Source organism: Mustela erminea, chromosome 5, assembly GCF_009829155.1.
Source record: "Mustela erminea isolate mMusErm1 chromosome 5, mMusErm1.Pri, whole genome shotgun sequence".
NCBI classification, from domain to species: Eukaryota; Metazoa; Chordata; class Mammalia; order Carnivora; family Mustelidae; genus Mustela; species Mustela erminea.
Window position 1 is genome coordinate 21,896,382 of NC_045618.1, and position 18,873 is coordinate 21,915,254.

Genomic DNA, 18,873 nt, shown 5'->3' on the forward strand with positions numbered 1-18,873 from the left:
TTCTTCCGAAGACAAGTTTATAAATGGGTTTGACTGATAAAAACATATCTCCTGTCCGTGGGGATGGCGGAACAACTCAGCTCTCATAAAGTTACCGCTGGGCCAAATTGGGTCTCACCTCTCCTGCTAATTCCAAGCATTTGAGCTTTTCTTCCTTACCGCTTCACCCTTTCCTCCTTGTATAGTCAAAGTGCCTTGAACTGGAAGCCATGGGGCCACTATTCTCATCCCACCTAAGGCACCAGCCACGTCAAGACCTCAAGTAGATCACCTAAAGCCTCCATTGTATAGTTTCCTCCTCTGTTCAGGTGAGGAAGTTGGCCTCTAAAATTTTCAAGGTCCAGGACATATGATAAGAAATGTCATCTAACCACCCCCCACCATGAGAATCTCTTGATGCTCTTACCTTCAGGATTTAAGTCAGTGGGAAGACTCACCAACCAGGTCACACTCTGGTTTTTCCAAGACCCAATGCTTTACTTTAGAAGACACAGAGACACATAGCACAAAAATGCCTTTGACAACTATGAAAGCAAATACCTTCTTAAAAAAAAAAAATATATATATATATATATATAATTTTATTTTACTGATTTCAGGACTCAGATTCTGCAACAAAATCCAAGCTTTATAGCAATAAGTAGATGATTTAAACAGTGAAACCCCTGGTTCCTGACTCTCCAGGTCCTGGCCTCAGGAGCCACACAGAACAGTCTGCAGGAACATGGGGCATGACTTTGCTCTCAAGCAGGACCTTGGAGGGGGGACCCCTCGTGTGGATGCTGGCATGGGTTTGGGAAAAGTAGAGTTTTGATGTTTTCATGAGAGAAATTAACCACTGCATTTTGGGTGATGCCCACAATGCAGACCTTCTTTACTCTAGAGACTCTCTAGGGTATATAATGAAGAGGAGCTAATAGAGGCCATGAGGTATAGATGTAGGTAGTACGTATGGTACAGATGGTAGGTTGATCATGCAGCAGAGAGAGCAGGCTGGACAAAGTATGGCACAGTGTAGACAGTCACCTGAGCATGCCTAGTTCCAAGGAAAGGAACACATCAGTGACAGTCATCTTGGTGGGGTGGAGAGGATGGGTCGGATTGTGACAAGTACAAGGCTACTCTGACACCCGTTATTACATGATATGGGTCAAGGGTAAAGGGTGTTGAAGGTGGGTCAGTCTTCACAAGGATGTGGGCCCTCTTGGGAGGGAGGGACTATGACTCCAACTGCTGTTCTCTGAGATGCAACATGAAGGAAACCACAGAGGGACAGGGTGACCCAGATTAAAGCTTGGAGGGCATTCGGACAGGACTGCAGGACCCAGCCTAACAGTTCTAGAGAGGTGCTTTGGGTATGTCCACAGGGCATGTGTTTGGGGAGCTGTGGCCAGGTATAGTCACAGACCAGGAGAAGAGCCCACTATAGAATTTCATTGTGTCAGGGACCCAGTGGGGCCCAGAGTTCCAGAAGGACCCATCTTGAAGGCTTACTGTTGGTATCCAGAAGCTTCTGCCTTTGAGGCCTGGCTGTACCTGTTCTGGAGCCGCTGAGCATTTGGAAGGGATCTGAACCCCCTCAGCAAGGAGCAGTCTCAAAGACGATGCGAATAGCCAGCCTGAGCATCCACAATTAACAAGAAAAGACAAATCAGCAGTAGTCCGGACTTGTCACTGGTGTTTGTGAGGTGGGTGGTGTGATAAGATGACACATCCTTGACTCCGAGCTGAGCTATGGAGCTCCCCTTTCTACCCTTCCCTGAGCACAGAGGCTGTCAGATGTTCTGTGTTGCAATGAGTTGTCCTCCTTCTTGTAATGGCCACACTAATGTTCCTCTGAGGAACCACCCTTCCCTTATCCTCCTCTTAGGAGAAGGTGCCCGCCTCCTTCACCCCGCACCCCACCCCCACTCCCCACTGCCACCAGCCTACTCACCCCTCCCATGGGATGGGCAACCTGGATGGGAACATGAGTTGGGTCAAGCCAAATCTGCATATTCTGTTCCCCTGACTCTAGGGCTTAGCTCAGGTGTAGGTGTGTGACCTAAGCAAGTCCTTAAGGTTTAGTCCCAGGACTTTTGCTAGAAGTACTGTGAAAGAGACACCCTCTCCATGGAAATTATAAGCAGTCAGGATAATGCAAGCCTAGAGCCACCAGGGCCCCCTGTGAAGGGACCTGCTGGAGACTGAGGCTAAGACAGAGGAAAGCTGGGGTGAAGGAGGCAGTAGGCCTCAGTGACATCATTTGAAGCTCTGGATCCATCCGTGCCTGATGTCCCTGCTGCTAGACTTTTCAGTTATATAAGTCAGTCTGAGTTGAGTTTCTGTCTCCTGTAACCTTAAGAGTCTTGTCTGATACAATGAGAATGATGAGGCTTATTGGGTGTAGCTGATACCAGCAAATACTAGGAAGACATAGAACCATGAGATTCCAGACAGAACAGCAGCATTTATTGTCACGGGGCCTATTTCAGTTCCAAAACCAATCTCACTTGAGCACGCCTGGCCCCTTGGAGCCATGTCTTAAAAGGAACTTTAAAAACTAGGTACATGAAGCTTGCAGAAGGAGAGCTTCCAGGAGGTTTTCAGAGATCTGCCTTCTGGGGCTGGACCAGCAATCAGATAGGGAAGCACAGACCCATGCTGGGTCACTATGGGGTCGACAGTGGGGGTGTGGCCCCGATGAGCCCACATTGAGATTCCAAGGACAACCGTACAGTGTGGCTTTTCCAGGGGCAGGAGCCACGCTGAATGACCTCAATCCGGGCTCAGAGGTCATCTTGTCTACGAAACTGCTGTGTGTGGTTTAAACGAGGTTAACCCCATTTCCCCGTCCCACGTCAGAACTGGGAGACTAACCCAGGTGATTTTGCAAAGATCTGGCAGAGTGTCAGAGACATTCTGAGTTTTGTCTCGGATGGAGCCAATGCCACTGAAATTAAGGGGATCGGGGCCAGAGATGTTGCTGACCAGCTTAATGCAGGGACAGCTCCCCATGGGAGAAATGATCTGTCCCAAGCCCAGATGCCAATAATGCTGAGATTGAGAAACCCTGCCATGTTATCTTCTAAGGTGTCCAGTTACAAGAAGAAAAACCATATAAATACATAAAAGTTACCCATTCCCTGTCTCCCAGCCCCAGACAGAGGCATAGAGTCCCACATCTAAGTACATGCAGGCCCAGTGCCGGAGGGAGGAACTGGCTCAAGGCGTGCTCCCTGTTCCTTTTCCTCGAGCATGACTGAGCTCCTGCTCTGCTAGTCGAGGTCCCAGGGCTGAAGTCTAGCAAGGCCTCGTGATGACCTTGACACCTGCATTAGGGGCCAGGTGATAGGTAGATGGTTCCCCAGTGAGAAGGGCTGCAGGGAGGCCTTCCTGGAAGGGGTGCATCAAGCCCACCCTCCTGCTCCTTGAGGCTGCCTTGCACCCCGGTTCCCTCCCTGCCACATCCCCCTAACTAACTCCCCATCTTCTCCTCACCCCCAACCCTCACTTGCACCAATCCCTGGGCTGGATTCTTGCTCTTTCCTTGGTTCTGGCTGCCTGTCTTGGAAAGAGTCCTAGAACCCTTTCCACTGAATGCACGGACTCCAGGAAGCCTCCTTCTAGCTTCCAGAGAAAGGACTTGGAGGCATTGTTCCTTTGCAGCAGGGTCCCTTTCTCTCTGGAGTGGGCTTCTTTGATGCTTTGTCAGGAAAGCTCTTGTTAAAGACACCCCAGGCAGAAAGCCCAGCCTTCCTGGCAGTGCAGGGATCCAGCAGAGGAGGGGGGTGTCAGGGGCCTGGCAGTGTCCCCTCCCACTGCCCAGAGCCTGGCAGGCAGCAGAGGCCAGCCGCCCCCCACCCCGCCTGACAACTGTTCCATTTGCTCCGCCAGCTTCTCTCCTGCCAGGGGCCCTGGCCCTGACGATGCCCTCCCGGAGCGCTCTCCTCACAGGGCCCCTGCACTCTCCAACAGGGCCTTCTTGGCCTGCCTACATTTTCTTATGTGGCTTTTGTTGCTGCTTGTGGTTCTTTATATATTTGCATGATCTTTCAGTTCTCTCTGACACTGGAAGCTATGCTTTCAACAAGTGCATGAGGCCATTTGGGATTGACTTCCGTATCTACCTTGTGGCCATTTCCGTCAAACGGATAACTACAGGGCTGTATCATATCTGAGAATATGTCGTAGGTTTAGGAGGCCACGTCTTGGCCAGCAAGATAAGTAAAGATACATGCCCACAGCTACTCAGCTCGGGAGAGCCCAGAGCAGGCTGTAGCGCACTGACTTTAGGACGTTGTATTTAAGAAGCCATTATGGGCTGGTCACCACCCCCACAAAGATGTTAAGGTCCTAACCCCCAGTACCTGTGGATGTGACTTATTTGGAAATAGGATCTTGGCAGCAAAGATCAAGTGAAGATAAGATCATTAGGGTGGGCCTTAATCCAATATGACGGATGTCCATCTAGAAAGGGGCCGTTTGGACAGAGTCAGACGAGCACTGAGGGAAGATGATGTGAAGACTCAGGGAGAAGACCGTCTATAAGCCCCCAGCAGCAGCAAGGACGGAGGCCTGGAACAGATTCTCCCTCACGGCTCATAAAGGGAACCAACCCAGCCAGTACCTTCATTTCGGACTTCTAGCCTCTGGGGCTGTAAGTTAATGTGATTCTGTCGTGAAAGGCACCCAGGTACATTGTGACAGCAGACCCGCGGAACCAATACGTGTTTGAAATTAGGATGCTCTCGCGGCAGGTTGCAGCCAACCCAGCTGTGCCCCCATGGTCCCATGTGCAGCCCTCTGCCAGCTTCGATGGCCTTTTCTTCCAGACCGGTCGCTCCACTCTCCTTGAGAACTACCCTTCGCATCACTGGGGAGCGGGAACTGTCTGAAAGGAAACACCCCCCAGGGCAGGAACTGGCACAGGCGTGTGGAAGCTCTCTTACCGCCAACCCCAGAGGGGTATTTCACCCCTCCAGCCCCACATGGGGTTGAGCTGATCTGGGAATTCACCTGAAAATGCAGCCTTCTTCAGCTTCTGCCAAGGCCCCCTCATGGGGATCTTCTGGGAACAGTTCCCTAGACGTCACCTCCACATGCACCTCCACCTCAGCCTCTGCTTCCGGGGCTCCAGACCTGAGAAGGGTACAGAAGTGGCCCTGGAAAGCCGCTCCTGAGGCCGGGACTCTGGAGACAGCCGCCTTGCCAGGCAGAGATGAGCAGAGTGCCGAGGACTGCACCCCACTCCCCTTCTGGAACATCGTAGTCCTGAGATTCTTGCCTGTGTTGCATCAGACTGGAAGCCAAGTAGAAGGGGAGGCTCAGATGGTGCAGAATTCCTGGGGATCGGAGGTAAGAGGGAAATGAGGGGAGACAATCAGCGCAGGTTGATTAGTTACCACGTTAAGGCACGTGGCAGCATTTGAGGAAACCCTCCTTCCCTGCGTCAGAGGAGACGTGGGAGAACTTCAGAGATGGCGGCATTCAGAGCCTCTGCAATTCTCCTGGAGCAGAAGCATGGCCCTGTCAGCCAGGGAGGGAAGCCTTGCTCAGGGGGGTTCCCTGAAATACAGCAGGGAGGGAAAATCCCCCCATAGACAGACTTTAGGCACCCCACATGGTCACCCACCTGGAATGGAGACAGAAATGGCCTAAGATTGGACAGATTTGTGGGCACAGGTAAGTGGCTTGGCTGGTTGGTCAGGGCCAAGGAGCAACCATGGAAGTTCTGTGTCGCAGTGGTCACATGTGGATGGACCTATGGGAGTAGGTGTACTGTGGAAGGATCTCGGTGTGGCACACTAATGCCCACCTGACAACACTCAGTGAAGAGGAAACATGACAGCAGCAAGGTAGACAAGGGGATTCACCTGAGAGGTGCCCACCAGTGTCTGTCCTCAGCCAGCACAGGGTGGGCACAAGGTGCCCATGAAGAGCAGCCATGGTAGCAGAGAAGAAGGCAGTGCATGTGCCAACAGCGTGGACTTCTCTCACCCAGACTGATCTAGCCACTGCCACTGCCGAATGTCCCCCCTGGCAGCAACAGAGACCATGCCGAGCCCCAGATAGGTCACCACCCTCGGAGAGACCAAACAGCCACATGGTGGCAAATCGATTACCCCTTCACTTCCGTAAATTCCAACAGCTCATCCTGATTGGGACTGTCACATATTCCTGGGATGGTTCATTATTTCCCATCAGAAACACTCTCTTGGGTGCTCACATTGTCTGATCAACGAACATGGGGTCCTGCACCACATCAGCTTGGACCAGGAGACTCACTTTATGGCAAAGGAGGTATAGGGAGCAACGGGCACATTAGCATAAGATGGAATTTCCTACAAGATTTTGCACCAACTGGAAGCTTTTGACCTGGTAGAACGTGGAAATAGCCTCCTGACGTTGAAGCTGAGTTGCCAACTTAGGGATACATCCTGCAAGGTTGGGCACTGCTCTTCAGCTGGCACATGCCTTCAACCTCAGATTTAGAATGACTAGATGCACAAGCCAGGAGCCTGCAGCGGTCCCTTGTAGGAATGACCCTGCCCAGTATCATTCCTATTGACTTGCACTGGGGATCGGTGCTTCCCACCACCGCCATTTTAGGTTCTGTGGGTCTCCTAAGTGTCTAGAGGTCATCGCTGCCAGAGGGGATGGGATCTTCCACTGGAGACCCAAGAGGAGTCACACTGGATATACCACAAGAGGGGCTACCCAGTAATTTGGGGTTCCTTGTGCCAGGAGACAATAGGAAAAGAGGAGGGTTGCCGTTCTGTGGGGGAATTGACCTTAATTGCCATGTAGAAAGAGGAACAAGGAGAAGTCTACTTGAATTGTGGCATCTCTGGGTGCTCCCATGCTTGGTTTGAACCCTGACTAGACAGCACTGTAGACATAACCTGGTAAGCGTGTGGTAACCAGGGGCTCAGCGCCCCCCAGAGATGGAGGTGATCCCACTGGGCACATCACCCAGCCAGCAGTCCTAGCCAAGCGTAAGGGGAGTTAGGACAGACGGTAGCTGTGTGTATTAGTTTCCTGGGAGCCCATGGCAAACTATCTCAGATTGGACAGCTTCAACAACAGGAATGCCTCACAGCTCTGGAGGTCAGAAGTCCAAAATCAAGGCATCAGTAGGGCAGGCTCTTTCTGAAGGCCATGAGGGAGAATCTGTTCCAGGCCTCTGTCCTTGGCTTGTAGAAGGTCATCTTCTCCCTGTGTCTTCACATCGTCTTCCACACACCCTCATCTGTCTCTCCAAGTTGCCCCCTTTTACAAGGACACTGACCACATTGGATGAGGGCCGCCCTAGCAGCCTCATTTAACCTAGGCATCTCTGTAAAGACCTCCTCTCCAAACACAGCCATGGTCTGAGTCTTATGGCTATGATACAATATATGAATTTGGAGCAGGGATGGGGGTGGGTATGCTAGTAGGGGACATAATTCAGCCCATTACACGGAGGGAGATATTGAAGATCATTTATGACCTTGGGACCAAATACAGCTGTGGGTCTGAAGCCCATCCCGCTGACTCTCCCTGACAAGATATCCCTCAGATAAGGTGACCAACCAGGATCCCAAAGAAGCCAGGACAAGTTTAAGTAAATTGACTGTGAGAGGCAAGCAACCCCAAGACATACAAGGGAGGGACTTAGCAGACCCCGTGGGAGCTCCTGTGGGATCACTAGCTCTCTCTCCACCACCGTGTGCTCCTGGCTGCAGCTTGTACCACATCTTTCTCTAGAGACCTGCTTTTGGGGTACTGAAGTTGCTGAGGGTGGAGAGCTAGACATGCCCAGACTTTATAGACCCTCAGAGCAGCCCGAAGCCAATGACTATTGTATGTAATGGTATAATAATAAAAATAATAATAATAGCAACAATATTTATTGGTTAAGGTGGTTGTCTTCTTGCCTTATCACTGGACATCTATGTTTGTATGTCGCTGAATATCTGAGCTGATTTGGGGAAATGATGGAGCCATTTCTAGAGACAGGTTGCTCAAGACTCAGATGCAGTGTACCGTTTCTGGGCACATGGAGCTGGTGGAAGACAGGATGCCTATCGAGCTGTTGAAGCAAAGCTCCCTGCGACCATCTACTTGATTTCGGGGGAGGGTGCATGTATTTGTTGATACTGTTGCTATCACACATTACCACACACTCAGTGGCTTCAAACAACACAACTGATTATTTTGACAGATCTATAGGCTAGAAGTCTTTCATAGACCTCATTAGGCTAACATTCAAAGCGTTCTGAAGGCCCCAGGGGGAAATCTATGCTTTGCCTTTTGCAGCTTCTAAAGACCACTCATAACCTCCTTCTTCCATCATCACAGCCGAGAAAATCCTATTTCTCAGGCCCTGCTTCTGCCTTTGCCTGTCTCGCTGACCACAGGTGAGAGAGGTTCTCTGCTTTCAGGACTCAAGTTACGAGATTCTGCCTACCCAGGTAACCCAGGATCATCTCCCCATCTCTAGGTCCTTAACCACGTCCGCAAAATCTCTTTTTTTCCTGTAGGGTAAATATTCACAGGTTCCAGAGATTAGGATGTGTGGGCATCTTTTGGGGGGCTACTGTTCTGCCTGCCACAATGCACAACTGTTCAGAAATGTCTGTTCAAAAGAAGCAGCACATGTCATGGTTAAGGAGCCACTGTCACGCCAAAACTCAGCCCTGGGCTATGACCCTGGGGTAAGTGGCTCTCCTCTATATAGCTTCAGTTTTCTCAGCTGTAAAACAGGGGGAAAATACCATCATTTGCCTTAGGGGCTTGTCGTAAGAGTTGAATTAGGGGGAAGATGTACGTCTCTTAACCCAGAGCCTAGCTTGTAAAAAGAGCTAATTCCTGTTGGTCATGATTATAATTGTCATTGCTGTAGAATAAAGACATCCTCCTATAATGGGTTTTTGCCTTCCTAGTTTTTTTTTTTTTAAACTCCCACCTGATATTTCAGGTTCTTGGAGTTCTAGGTGAGGTTGAGCTTCCTCAACTGAAAAATGAGGTCATTGTTTCTTCTTTAGAAAGTGGTTGTGGATGGGGTGCCTGGGTGGCTCAGTGGGTTAAGCCGCTGCCTTCGGCTCAGGTCATGATCTTAAGGTCCTGGGATCAAGTCCCGCATCAGGCTCTCTGCTCAGCAGGGAGCCTGCTTCCCTATCTCTCTCTCTCTGCCTGCCTCTCCAACTACTTGTGATTTCTCTCTGTCAAATTAATAAATAAAATCTTTTTAAAAAAAAAAAGAAAAAGAAAGTGGTTGTGGAAGATGCCCTTCAACGTACGAATGGATAAGGAAGATGTGGTCCATATACACTATGGAGTATTATGCCTCCATCAGAAAGGAGGAATACCCAACTTTTGTAGCAACAAGGACGGGGCTGGAAGAGATTATGCTGAGTGAAATAAGTAAAGCAGAGAGAGTCAATTATCATATGGTTTCACTTATTTGTGGAGCATAACAGATAGCATGGAGGACAAGGGGAGATGGAGAGGAGAAGGGAGTTGGGGTAAATTGGAAGGGGAGGTGAACCATGAGAGACTATGGACTCTGAAAAACAATCTGAGGGGTTTGAAGGGGTGGGGGTGGGAGGTTGGGGTACCAGGTGGTGGGTATTATAGAGGGCACGGATTGCATGGAGCACTGGGTGTGGTGCAAAAACAATGAATACTGTTATGCTGAAAAGAAAAAAATAAAAATAAAAAATAAAAAAAAAGAAAGTGGTTGTGGGAATTTCGTTTATCTTTAATCATATATATTCAAAATACTCCTGGGGTACCTGGGTGGCTCAGTGGGTTAAAGCCTCTGCCTTCGGCTCAAGTCATGATCCCAGTGTCCTGAATTGAGCCCTGCTTCAGGCTCTATGCTCAGCAGGGAGACTGCTTCTTCCTCTTTCTCTTTCTGCCTGCCTATTTGCCTAATTGTGCTCTCTGTCTGTCAAATAAATAAATAAAATCTTTTTAAAAAATTACTCCTGTGCCACACACTGGCCTGGACCCTGGACTGCAGCAATGACAAACTGACTTGAGCCCTGCCACCAGCACACTGATAATAAGGGCCTCGCTGGGAGCAGACAAGGGGCAACGTATGTGGGCATAGGTGCCCAGGGTATAGACTGAGAAAGAAAGGCCTGAAGGTTTGGCCAGGTGGAAGATGTTAGCATGGCTGCCCTCTTCTGAGATTTGGCTGTTGTAATTTGAAATGACAAATAGCTAAAGTTGGCTAATTGAGTCCTCCAATACATGTTTAAACAATTCTATATAAAATTTCTCTTTTAAAATAGCCGGTGTGGGTTTTCTTTCCCAGCCTGGATCCTAACACAGTTAGTATCAAGCATGTTCCGAGAAACAGACACTCCAAGACAGACTCTGGGGTTAGTCTGGTCATGACCCATGCCTGGAGCACAGTGCTAAGCTCCTTGGCAGTGGAAAATAATCCATGCCATGCTGGAAGTCACAATTGGTCAAATTCCTGCCTGTGGTTGCTTTGGGTGAAGTCCTTATGAAAGCCAGAGCCCTGGGGGATGAGGTGACTGCTGCCCTTAACCATAGTAAGGATGGCTTCAAGGACTGTGGGGCTGGGTTGCTCTTCTTACTATGCCAGAGCCCCTGCAGAAAGAAAATGACAAACTTGGAGTTGAAGCTTAGAGCTCAAGTCCCAGTCAGGAAACTAGAGAACTTCTGTCATTTTCTGTGCTATTGCCATAGTGTTAACTTTGCCTACAGTCAGAAACAGATGATGTGAATATTGGAGAATTACAATGTCAGTTGAATTCAAAGACTTGACAGGTACCCAAGTGAACATGAGAAAGAATATGGCCTTGAGGTTTGGGATGCAACATGTCAGTAGACTCAGATGAAGCTGAGAATCTTGAACCTTAAGTCTACATGAGTCTGAGTCTATTTCCAGCTAGTGGAAATGGTCTGCTCTCTTGTGTCTAAAGAGACTAGCCTTCTCTTGCTTAAAGACCCTGTGTTTGGCTTTCTGAAGACCAGGTCTGATGGTGGGATATGTCACTGCTGAGATGGTCCTGCTTGTGGCCTTGGTGGTGGTAGAATTCCACAAAGGAAGAAACAAGGTGACAATGCTTAACTCCCAAAGACAAGGATATGTATTTGTCCTAATAAGCAGTAAGAGAGAGGAAACCAGAGTGCTTTGACCCACATGACTTGTGACAGTGGCTAATGGACCCTGGTGGATGAAATTAATAGCGGCCAAATTTCCAGCCTGAAGCCAGTTCGCAGACCCAGATTCCCTTGATTAAAGGGGAGATCGAGCATCTGAAGGAAAGACCCTGCAACATCACCATAAGTACATGCTGCAAATCTTCCTCCAGCTCTTACCTCTTGTGACTTCTGGCCATTTGCTAGGGTCATGTTAACAGTGGAAAAAGGGAAATGTGAGACCTTTGGCTCAGAAGTGACATTAATTCTTAGGAAACATTATAAAAATTTTTTAGGAAATAAAAATGTCATTGTGCTCTACCAGTCAAAGTGGAGGCTCGTGGTGGTCAGGCAAATGACGCTTGGGCCCAAATCTGACTCAGAATGGACCTAACAGGCCTGCAGACTGGATCATGTCACTATTCCCCCAGTTCCAGAATAGATCGTTGGACTAGACATATGTGGCTCCCTGCGGAGTCCCCAGATCACTCCCCTGACCCATGGGATGAGGGCCATTGTAGGACGAAGGGGTAAGGAACTGCTCTTCCATCCCTGGATAGCAAACAAGAAGCAGCACTGCCTCGTGGGAAGCTGCAGAGACTGCAGTCACCATCATTGTCTGCAAGGGGCAGAGTGGGAGGTCTGTTATGGCCCCGTTTGATTTGTCTCTTCAGCCTGTGTCCATGGCATATGGATCCTGGAAAATGACCACAGATCATCATCAGTTTAATATGGTAGTGACTCCACCTGCAGCTGCTCTTCCAAATGTGGTCTGGAAATGGTCCAGATGTGTGTCCTGACTGGACCAAAACATAGTGCCTGGCACCTGGTATGTTGTATGTTAACTGACTGTTTCTCCCCTCACCCCCAATTTTCCCAAGTGAATAAAACTGGTTAACATTTTAGGTTCCAACTGAGAATGTGACTGAGTTGACATGGTCCTACAATCATAAGGTGGCTGATGGCACTTCCTCATCCAGGCAAAGGACAGGAGGGTAAAACAGTGGGGTGCGTTGGATAGCTCCTTACTTGCCCCTCCAGAATCACTCTGTACTCTTCCTGCCCTTCTCTATGCCCAGGACACTGACCTCTGTAGACTGTGTCCATGAGTTACCTGGTCCCATAGCTTCCAGCTGGGCTTGTTTGATGGGACATGCTTGCAGGATACTGGAGTGAGTATAAAAGGTGATATTAGTGGATTTCCCCCCAGCTCTCTTCTTTCCAGAGTTCTGTGAAACTGGTCATGTTCTTCTAACAAAGACCACAGCTCCTACCTCACAGGCCTTTCTCACAACTTCAGGTCTCACTGGGTTGCCATAATTGATCCCTCAAATTGCTCCTGGGTACGAACAGCTTCCCAGTGTTGTCAGCCCCAGAGTGCCACCTTGTCAGTTTCTCTTAACCCTGCCCCACCTTTGTAGATAGTCCTTTCCCTGAACTCTTCTCAACTGTTTCTTCTGGTGGTACCATCTGTTTCCTAGTGGGACCCTGACCAACTCAAGGACAAGGATTAATTCACTCACCTCATATTCATTGAGTAGTTACCATGTAATTAGTGTTAGGCATGGGGGACACCACTGAAATAAAATCAGACACACTCTCTGCCCTCTCAGAGCTTTCTGGAGAGATGGACTTAATCCAAGAATCACACAAACAAAGGAAATTACAAATTAAACAGAGGGAAGGATGAGCCCATGGTGCTACAAAAATCTCATAGTAGGAGAGGGTAGTATTTTTCTCTTTTCTGGGTAGGGGAAACAGCATGTGCAAAAGCCTCAGAACTGGCAGAAGCATGGCATGTTTGAGGAATTTAAGAAAGACCTAAGAAGAGGAGGCTGGAAAGACAGGAGGGTACGTGCAGGTGGGAGGCCAGGCCTACTAGACCTCATCAAAGTCTTTATCCTAATGAAGAATAAGTAAAGCCATCATCAGAGCATGTGATATGTGGCCATTTAGACAGCCTGGATGACCCACACCTCTTGTGATTCATGCCCTGTGATTCCTCTCCCTTTGAGTGTGGGTGGACTCATTGACTTGATTCTAATGAACGGAACACAGAAGAAGTGATTGGAGGTCACATCTGAGACTGATTTACAAAAAAGACTGGGCCTTCCATTTTAGATGCCTTCTCTTGTTCTCTCTCTCTCTCTCGGTTCACCAGCTGCTATGCTGGAAGGACACTTGGGCAGCCTATGGGTAGACTATGTGGTGAGGAGCCCAGGTGAGGTCATTGCCAACCTCCACGTGTGAGCACCTGCAAGCAGGTTCCCCAGCCCCAGCTGAGCCTTCAGGTTAACTGTTGCTCAGCTACAACCTCACAAGAGACCGTGACCATGGTCACCCAGATTCCTGACTCACAGACACCAGGGGATAATAAATGTTTGTGATTTTATATGGCAAGTTTTAGGGTAACTAGTTACATAGCGAAAAAATAATCAATACAGAGCATATTCCTGAGCAGGCGGGTATATTACATTCATTAAGCAAATAAGGAGGAGCTACCAGATACCAGGCATGTTGTAAGGGCTGACATAATGCATTTTGTAAATTTTTATGAAATATTTTGAGTAGGTAACAATGACATATGGTTGGAAATTCCAAAGTAAAAATAGATGACATAGGAAGAATCTCTCCCCACAGGCGCTCATCTCCTTTGCCATGGCTTACTTAATGTTATCAGGTTCTGGTGTATTCTTCCAGAAAGATTTTATGCATATACAAACAAGTATACAGTTGACACTTGAACAGCATGGGTTTAAACTGAATGCATCCCCTTATATGTGGATTTTTATAGTAAGGTACTGTAAATGTCTTTTCTTTATGACTGTCTCAATAACATTTACTTTTCTCTAGTTTACTTTATTGTAAAAATGCAGTATATAATACATATAGCATACAAAATATGTGTTAATCAACCATTTATGCTATTGGTAAGGCTTCTGGTCAACAGTGGGCTACTAACAGTTAAGTTTTGGGGAAATCATGAGTTATACACATAGTTTGGACTCCATGGGAAGGAAGGAGTTGGCACCCAAACCCTGGCACTGTTCAAGTGTCTACTGTGCATTGGTTCACAACACCATACTACAGCATGTTTGTGGGGTTTTTTCCCCACAAAACCATATATCTTAAGGAACATTCTATGTCCAACATAAGGAATTGCCTCATTGCTTTTCACAGCCATATAGAATTCCATTATATGAATATACCCCTTAACCTGTCTGCTATTGACAAACACTTTGGTGATTCCCAGTCATATGCTATTACAAACAGTGGTGCAACAAATCATCATCACCCTACAATATTTCCCCCATAGGATGAATTTGTAAAAATGTATCCAAATGTATGCAAATGCACAGCTTTGATAAATATTGCCAAACTACCATGGCAGGGCTTCTGCTTCCCCACAATTGTCAACAGTGTTATCAAATGCTTTTATCTTTGCCCATCTGATCAGTGGGAAGTGGTAGCTCAGTAAGCCTTGAAGTTATCCTTCTTGTATTCTGTGTGAGGCTGAGACTCTTTTGACAATGTTTAGTAGCTGCTACATGACTACAGGTGTGTTGCAGTAATCGTAATAAATAATAATAATAGTAATAACAATAATAATACTACTAAAAATAAAATTAAACAAACAAAAAAATACTCTGGCTGCCAGAGTGTACAAAGACTGTGGGACCAGAGCTGATGCAAGGAGCTCCGACAAAGGGGAGGGGAGTGCAGCAGATGGACCCAGAGCCCTTTGAAAGGCTAAATAAAGAGGCCTTTGTGAGCCGGATGTGTGTACATGCGCACATGCGCACTTAGGGAGCCGGTTGGTTGGGGAGAGGGAGTGCCAGGATTTATATTCAGTCTCTGGCTTGTGCAACTTGAACAAAGATGGTGCCCTTCAGTGAGACAGGCAATGCTAAAAGAGGACCGGGTTTGTTGGGAAAGATCTACTATGTTTTCCGCTGTTGCTATGAGAACCACTAACTGTGCCTTTCCTAAATGATGTACGTTAGTTACTCCTACACCTTAGTGGAGTTTTAAATTCCAACATGTGTCTTGGACTTAACATGTTTAAGATACCAAGCGAGTAAATCACATGTGCAAAGAGATCTGTCAGTCCATCGATAAAATGTTAATTATTTCTCTGTTCTTGTACCGTGGGTTAAGGAATCAGGTGAGGAAGAAAGTGGCAGAGGCTGGGAATCACCTGGAGCGATGTTCAGAGCTGGAGGTAGCTGCTTCAATATAAACTCGGACAAATGAGGCAGGTGAACAGGGCTCCCTCAAATTAGTTTTCTCCTGTCTGTGACTGTGAAGCCAATTGAGGCATCTGAAGTTCTGATCCAGGATGTGTAGTATTAGTGTTCTCCAGGTGTCATCCAGTTCCTGGAGTGTGTTATTCCAGGTGAAGGAGAGACTAACGACACGCCCCACCAAAAAAAAAGTTGTTGCTTACAATTACATATGTATATATCTTCTTGGAGGGGAAAACAAAAAATCTAAATCTAAAATACCAACTACACTGGACAGGTGATATTACGATCATCCATGTCATTTTTTACCCTATGACCCCACCCTTCTCCTAACTCCTCCAGCTCAGATCCCTAGCTGTAAAAATTGTCCCCAAGCCACCAAAATCAGAGAATACATCAGTCAAATTCCTGACTTTTCTCCTTCCCAAGCCAAGGTCTGGGTATAAGAGAGAAATAGTTCCCTGCTGCTCTGTCTAGGACAATGGCTCTCAAATTGTGGTTTCCCAACTGACAGCATTAGCATCCCCTGGCACCTGCTTAGAAATGAAAATCTCCGGCTTTACCCCAAACCTCCAAAGTCAGAAGCTCTCCTGTGTGGAGCCCAGAAATCTATATTTAACACCCTTCAGGTGATTGTCATGCACAGTAAAGTTTGGGAACCACAAGCTGAGAGAATTACCAGGTATCAATGTGAAAGAATGGATTAAAGACAATAGAGGGGTTACCTGAGCAGGAGAGGCTAAGACAGCAGCCTCACAGGACTCCCTGGGGACCAGCCAAAGGTTTCCCCACAGGGCCTGGAGGGCTGGTGGATATAGATGGTATTCACCCAGCTAGGTACTATGACCCATGGCAGATTGAACTGGGACAGGGAAATTTACCAGAACTCCAGGGCCCAAAGGGGAATCACAGACACCTCAGTAGATGCCAGCAGGGAGGGCTGAGTAGGCATGAGACATGTCCCATTGCCAGCATGGGACAAAGGACCCCTAATGAGACCAAGATGTTGCTGTGCTGCTACCACCACCACTCTGGTCTGGTGTCAGCTAGACCTAAGTATCTACTCTTAAGAGAGCAGCTTGACTACATGCTAAAATTTGCCTTCTCTGTGACATCGTTAGACATGGTAGAACATATATGTAAAATCTGAGTAATAGATTCATAGCTCAGACTGAAACCAAAAAAGGGAACTTCCTTGGGTTTGAAATGGTAAAGCTTTTCTTAAAAAAAAGAAGAAAGAAAGAAAGAAAGAAAGAAAGAAAGAAAGAAAGAAAAGAACGAGCAGAGAAGAAAAAAAGAAAAGGAAAGAAAGAAAAGGAAAGGAAAGGAAAGAGAAGAGAAAATGCATATGGGAAACAGGAGAGTCTGTAGCTATCTGCAACCTGGAGACCAGGACTGGTACTGGCTGGCTGCATGGAGATGCCTCCCTCTGGCTGCCTGAGAGGAGGAGCTCAGAGCTCAGAGCACAGAGGGGAAATTTTTCTCATAGAAGGTAAGTGCAGAGCCAAATATTAACAAATACCCAAGGAAATTTTATACCACAAATGCAAAACAATACAATTAGTGGAAGAACCAAGGGTATAGTGATAGTAGAACATCTGAAAAAGAATCTTTAAAATATGTACACCTTAGAGAAATAAAGGAGGAACTCATTCCATCCTTGGAAATTAAAAAAAAAAAAAAGCAATTACTGAAATTAACAATTAAATACAGGGGATGAGCAGGCAAGGTGCTGAACAGAACTTGAGAAGAATCATGCTCCTGTGTACATGTGTGCATGCCATACACACACATACACATACATAGACACATGCAGTAAATCTTCAACACATTAAGGATAAAAAAAAAAAGAGAGAGAAACGCTTTCAGAGAGAGAAAGGAGATTATAAACTAGTTAGAGAGAAATAAAAATTTGGCAACATCAGATTTCTTATTAGCAACCTTTGCTACACAAAGATGATAAGAGAGAGTTTCAAAGTGCTGAGGGAAAATACCTGCATTAACTTTGAGAGCAGAATCCCAAACCCAGAAAATTATCTTTCTAGACTGAGAATAAAACAAACTTTCAGGGATACTTAGAAAATTTTCCATCCAGGTATCTTTGCACAAAGAACTCCTAAAGGATAATAATGCATGAAGACAAGTGAACCCAGGAAGAAGTAATAGAATTCCAGAAATATTAGGGAGCATGTAAGTCAGTAAAACACTTTAGTAAATTTAAATAAATTTTGATTTGATGGAATTGGGGGAGTGTCTTTGAATAGCAAGCTGGGAGTAAAATTCATTGGGCAGGAACAACAGAATCTCTCCTGACTACTTGAAGTAGAAAAGGAAACTATTTAATGATGTTGGATAAATCACAGAATCTGCACATGGGTCAGAGACTCATGATAGGAACTAGATGGCAGAAACAGTGCTCAGATTATACTGCAGGACACCACAAGAGAATTCCTGCTCTGCCTATTGTTACCTCTCCTAGTCATAGGCAAGTCACTCTCTGTAGTTCATACTACTACCATTGCAGGCCTAGGAAGCTAGATGTCTACCACTGAGGCCATAATGGATTCTGCATGATGCTTACTTCTTGATCTCTCTCCCTTCGATAAAGTCTAAAGGAATCTGACTGATTGCGTGCTTATTCCCTGGGTTTAGGGAAGCTAAGATGCAAGTTTCTGGTTCCTGCCTTGGGGATACATGGATGCAAAAGATAAGAAGTTCCTTTAAACCTAGAAACTTATGAAGATGTTGAATAGCCCCAAAAAGCATGACAATTTTCTGCTATGGGCAGGAAAAGAGTGTTTAAAAAAAAGAGAAAGATAGGCAAAGTATAATAAATACAAAGCAGAAAATGAGATATCAGAAAAGAGTCCAAACATATCTTCAACCACTTAATCATGAATTAAATTCACCTATTTTAAGACTCCCATATTGCATGTTTTCAAAAATATATTTCTATACTAATTTAACAATAAAATACACTTATATAATTATTATATACTTGGCAGGAAGTTGATGATCCCTCAACCTCGGTAATTTGAAAGAGTTTATAAATACTATTTGAAAGAAACAATAAAATAAATCTTTTGCAAATATGACCCAAAAAATCAACATTAGGGCCAAAAAGAGATGAGAGGCTGTGGCTGCAGAGGTACTTTTCTAAATCATAATACATAAAAGGTTTATTGCTAGGTTTAAGAGGAGGGAGTTAAGATTTATCTGCCTCCTTCTCCTGTTGCAAATCACTCTGAAAAATTAAAACACCAAGAAACAGAAATATGAAATGTATTTCAACTAAAGGAGACATCTTCAACCCTCAACCACAGTATAGGAATATATATGCATAAATATATCATATATCATATATATCATATTTACCTAAATTTATAAAATAAATTTTCCAAATTAAAAGATGATTTTGGGATTAGACTTGAAGGGGAAAAAAGGAAATTTAGTTACATTATGCTTACAAAAGACATGTTAAAAATCC